The sequence below is a fragment of the Rhodamnia argentea genome, chromosome 8 (assembly GCF_020921035.1).
Source record: "Rhodamnia argentea isolate NSW1041297 chromosome 8, ASM2092103v1, whole genome shotgun sequence".
Taxonomy (NCBI): domain Eukaryota; kingdom Viridiplantae; phylum Streptophyta; class Magnoliopsida; order Myrtales; family Myrtaceae; genus Rhodamnia; species Rhodamnia argentea.
This window is the reverse complement of record NC_063157.1, coordinates 29,239,957-29,246,113: the sequence shown is the minus strand read 5'-3', so window position 1 is coordinate 29,246,113 and position 6,157 is coordinate 29,239,957.

Below are 6,157 nucleotides of genomic sequence, written 5' to 3'. Positions count from 1 at the left end.
TTTGGGGTCAAATATAGACAACATATCTTAAATAATGATCTTTTTTGGGAGTAATTACAAGATTATTTGTTAATTGTTTTCCTGGTGCAAGAGTTAGAAATGGCCTTAGAAATGGCCTTAGGAATGTCGCAAACGACTTCAGAAATTCTAAATACCTTCTTTCGAACGTTAATCCACATGATAATGAAACGGTAATCTCCAATTTTGTCAGAGTTACAACTCAGAGAGAGAATCTGCGAACATCTGGACTGATCCATCAATGACCACTGTTGAAGGGGACGATGCACTGACCCTAAAATCCAAATGATGGATCTCGGAGACTGCATAAAGATTAGTGACCTTAGTGTTTGCCAAATCATGCAGCTCCATCCTTAATTTCTTCGAATTCCTAAGTCAACCGAATGATAATCTTGGGTGCCTCAAATTCCCATTTCGTTGATTGCTCTTGCCCAGGGAAGAGACAAAATTATAGCAATCTTATCTCGGCCAATTTGTGCATGATGGGAGGCAAATAACCTTAATGGCTTGATTTTATTACAAGGCTTAATGCGACTTGGTGAGTAGTTGTGGATCAAATGGATCAATCGAGATAGGCGGTGGATAAAAGTGAAAAGAGGAGAAAATGTGAGGAGTTCCATTTGAAACCCATTTAACGGGAAAATTATCAAAAAAATTATAATTTATTGTAATTGTGTCAATTCAATCATAACTCCCTCCTCCCCCCTTTTTTTTTTTTTTTTTGCGAATTGAATCCTATACATTTTCAACTTTTGCCAATTAAGTCGATCCGGCCAAGTTTAGTCGGAAATGGATAACATGGACGTCGGACGTCCACCAACCGTTCTATATGGCACTGCTAGCGTTGGCGTAGAATTTTTTATTTTTTTATTGTTGAGGCCACTAGGCAAGGGTTGCAAGCCCCTGCCAGCCACGACGAGTGTTGTTGCCCTTGCACTCAGCTGGGACTTCAGGCCACATGCACAATTATGTATCAAATAATATAACTAAATATTAGGTGAGTTCATTAGAAAATACCATTAATACCTTACAATAGCACAATTAATACCTTCAAAAGTAACTTAGGGAGTTATAGCATAATGTGAATTGGATGACATGGATGTCGGCCATCCTACGTGGCGTTGCCGGCACTTGACGTGAAATTTCTTATTTTCTATTTTTTAATGTTAAGGGTCAGCGGCCATTGGCGAGGGTCCCTACCCTTACACTCGGCTGGGACTTCAGACCACAAGTTTGATTATGTATCAAATAAAATAATAACATATTAGGTGAGGTCATTAGGAAATACCATTAATAACTTATAATAGCACAATTAATACATTTAAAAGTAACTTAGGGATTTACAGCATAATGTGAAAAAGTTTCTTTCGATAAACTTTTCTTCCCTCAAAATATTACAAAGTCAATTGCGGTGGAGAGTTCGATTCAATCGGGGATGGGCCTTCACAAAGGAGGTTACGGTGGAGACTCGTGAGTGAGGGAGCATAGTGTCACAACCTCCACATAGCGCACACAATATGGCTTATAAATTAGAATAGAATAGAATAGAACTAAACAACAACAACAAAATATTGTGGCTGTTCATTAATTAGTAGGTATTGTTGAAATTTGTTCGTAAAACAAGCACTAAAGTGCATTTATTTTATCCCACATAGAATGGAGGGAAAAGTGTGAATAACTTTATAAGTTAGAAGGCTATTATAGTATTATAGATAGAGAAATGGATAAGTGGGCTAGACCCCACAATATTCGTGTGCGGGTGCACGATTATTAGGCGTGCTTAGGAACCCTAACGAAACAATGCGACTGTTAACGTACGAATTGAAGTTAATTTGTTATTAATGTTTAAAAATTTCAAATATTATATTATTTTTTACAGCCTTTCAAGAGTTGTTTCGTAAAATGAAGAGTTGCAATTTTTCAGACATGACAGTTTCGAACATGAAGAGTTGTGTCCATCCGAATTAGCAATCTTCAAACATGAAGAGTTGCGTCGAAATATAATTGCTTTAGATACGAAAAGTTGCATTTTTTTCAAACGTGAAAAGTTGTGACATTTTCAAAATAACATTTTTGTTTGCAAAGGTTTTTTGTTAATATGTATATGTTACGATTCTGCTCATTATTTAGAACGACAACTTCCGATTTTGTGCTTTCTCAAAATAAAACAGCCTTATTCTCCAATTGTTTCTCTTGAAAGATCTTGAAGAAATATTAGAATTGACATAACCTATTCTTACTTGAGACTTTGGTGTATGCTGAAGGATATTTGTCAAAAATCATTAACAATGTAGTATGGCAAATAAATTCTCGAAGAAAGTGTTATCATGCCTCAAAGTCTGATTCCATTTCATTCCATTCCCGACGGTATTTTTCGATAGGTATTACTGTAATGGAGGATATTTATAACTGCACTAGTGCCTCTACCCCTCAATTTTATTTTTTTTGGTCAGAGCCTCTACCCCTTAATTAACCAGTTAGCTTAATTTCTTTCCACCTATAAATTATACAGCTCACCATTTCGATTGGCTAACGTTAATCATTGTTCTAGTCATTAGATTGATCGAGAGAAAGCTGGAAGACAGGGCCAAGACAGGGCCAAGTCATTAGCAACTTATAGTGGTTGCAAGTCACTCACCCCCTTCTTCTTTTTTTCAAGAGAGCAAGCTAATGATGAGAAAAGACCATAGTAAAGAAGGCCAAATCCCATAGTGACAGTGACTAATGAGCCAATTGCGATCAGAGAAAGAGGGGATAATGGTCATCTTAAAGAATCTTTCAATCACATAGATGAGGCCAAATGAGGGGGGACGAGTGCCACAGATCTTTCAATCAAATTCCTAACCAAATGTTTTTTCTCTGATACTTCCCTTCAATCAATTTCAGTCACCTTTCAGTTCAGTGGACGGGAGTGTTTGGGCTTGAGCTCTAAAGGCCCAAAAGGGGAAAAGCATTTTATTTATTTATTTTTTAATTACACGGGGCAATCTGAATTTCGGCCGGACTAAACTCATGAACAGCACGCAAAATATCCTATCCACGCGCATTGGACAAGAATCTTTACTCAGGATGACAGGAATCGAAAATTTCGAATAAGAACTTCAAGTGTCATTATTTTTTCAAATAATTGTGTGCCGGGGTTGCGCAACCCAATCCACGGCTTGATTAGCAGCTCTTGGGCAGTAGGCTAATGAGACTTCTTTAAGGCGGGGCCAGCAGATATTGCAGTCGTCCACCACAGCTTTTGCAAGCCATGGTGCTTCTTCTCGGCCCAAGATCCATTGGCAACACAGCAAACAGTCAATTTCCAACGATATCTTTGGATCTACTTTATCCCTGTAATTTGCATTCTCTCTCTCTCTCTCTCTCTCTCTGGAGTTTCCAGGAGTCTTCCCCAAGCTCAAAAGCCCTTCTCTAATAGCTTGGGTTTCAGCAATCTGTGCCGATGGAGCGTGGAAGCTCCATGCGAAACCAGCAAAGATGGCACCTTTATGATCCCAATGGATTCTAGCAGTTGCGGCCTCTTTGGTGTCACAGCACCACGAAGCATCTACTTTCAATTTAGAGCATTTCTTGGCTGGGGGTATCCAGTGATCTGGAAAGGGCTGCTCTTCGTGCAACTTTATTTGCAAAAGTCTTTAACATGCTTGCTGCTTCTTCTATGATGCTCGAGGGACTCGGCTTCATCCTTGGAAGATGAACTCATTTCTGGACTTCCGAGTGAGATAGAGCGTGTTGGCCAGAAGTGGAGGCGCCGGGGGAACTAGAATCAGCTGAGGGTGGGAGATCTTTGTTGACTGCTTTTTCTAGGCTAAATTACAGCGCAAGTGCCAAAACTTGTGTACGGCTCTCACTTTAATTCCAAAACTTTCAAAACGATCACTTTAATATCAAATTTTTTTAAAAACGTTCACTTTAGTGCTAAGTTTGATCTGAAGCATACATGGCTCGCCGGAAAGTTTACATGGATTTTTTACAGAAAAAACTTAGGACGACGTGGCTTGCCGGAGGTCAACTCAGCAATTTGAAGATGAAATGATGTCGTTCAAGCTCAATTCGCCCAAACATAAACCCTAAATCCTCAATTGAAGCCCAAATTGAAAACCCTAACCAGTTGAACTACAATTGACTCCCTTTGGCCCCAAAAATTAACAGCCCTAGTTCAAAATTTTGCCACAAGAACCCTAATTTTGCCCTCTGAATCCTAATTTTACTGTCGGAGCCCTAATTCCCTCAAATGTAGGGATCGAAGAGATACATACCTCCTCGGGAAGCATGGACGACGGCCGACCGGCAACAAACGACGACGACCAAGCGACGACGACAACTAACCACAATCGACCGAGCAATTGAGGAGAGTAGATTGAGCAACGAAGTCTTCGCACGAGAGGGCCCACTAATGAACGAAGAGAGAGGACCTAAAGACGTTGTTTGTGTTTTGTGAATGTATATAAAACAAACGATGTCATTTTTTCCCGTCTTCCCATGTACAAGCCATGTCGGATGTCCACCGTGGCAGCCGATCTATAAAATTTTGCCACATAAGATAATAAACTTAATTGTAAAATACACGTAATTCATTTGGCCGAATTTTGATCGAATTGGCACTTAAATGATCGATTTTCTCCTAACTTGGCACCGAAGTGATTATTTTGAAAGTTTTGGCACTAAAGTGACCGCGTACACAAGTTTTGACACTTGTAGTGTACTTTAGCCATTTTTTCTGGTAGCCAAATGTCAAATCTTGATATCTTAGTAAGGTTATTGTCTATTGTCGCGACCTATTTTTCCCCCTTCTAAGAGTTGAGCGGATTTAGAGGTATTGGCTATCGGTCTAGGTGTTATATTGATTCCTACATAATCAAAGCATCTAAGTTTGGAGACTTGCTTACGCTAATTAGCTAATTAGCATCCCTTAGGTACCTAACCGATTGATATTTGGTGACAATGTATTTTGTTTATCATTCGAAGCTTACTAGGTATCTAATTAGTTCTAGATGATTATGCATAATGATTTTTTTATTTTCGTGGAATTGCCTAGCTTAATTCTTACCCTAACACTAGGAAAGCGATTAACAGATAATTTATTGAAATGGAGTACTATAAATAATTACTCAAGTATGGAAAGCAGCTAACTACTTATTAGAATGTAGACATGCAAACCAATCAATATTAGTTACAATCCCAAATATGAAGCTCAAGACATGATCGGATGTAGAAGAATCAAACCAAAATGGACATTAGTTGACCACCATCATCAAACCCTAATGGGCCGCCATCTCCATGGACATCTCCTTCGATCGTCACACCAGAGTATCGATTCCATGCATTCAAGCATTTAAAACATGCATTCACTCAAAGCGAATAATTAACAAAGTTAAGTCAATTAAAGGATAAATCGGATATTCCTCATTTAAACCTTAATTACCATGCCAATCTAACTGCTGAGACATGCATCGCGAATCAAATCATCCGAACATTCACATGCAAAATCTAACAAAGTCATGCGAATTAAACATGGTAAATAGTCAATAACCAAGCACATAAGAGCCTAATTAGACAACATAGGCAAGTAGAAACAATTTTCCTATCCATTTCCTATTTTTCCATTTTATTTTATTTTATTTTATTTTATTTTTTTGCATGTTTCACCTTTTTTTAATCATTGTAATAATAAAAGGATCCGGGTTGGGTCCAAAAACCCGGCCCTAGCTGGACTGGACTCAGGCTTCCACAGTCCGGGCCCCACGGACTAGGTCCCTACGCAGACTGGGCTTCAATCTATGAGCCCAGTCCAGACCAAAGTCAAAACCCCCAAAGCACTCAGCCCAGACCGAATTCTTTCCACTTAGACCAACCCAAGCCCAGACTTGGTATTCTATTAGTCAGACTGCTACTCTTCTTCTTCTTCTTCTTCCCAGTAAGTCTGCACCCAAGAGGTCCTTAGCTCCGCCTTTCAAGAAAACAGGAAGCGAGCCAGGAACACAAGCCGTCGTTGCCTACCACGAGTTTGGATCCTTGATGGTGACTGACGCATGGCAGCTCGGTCCTCGGTGAGAACTGAGACCCTCCCTCTCTGGTTTTTCTGCGTCGACCGCTGGAGTGGCCTCCCTCACTCTCTCAGCTGTTTTTTCTTTCA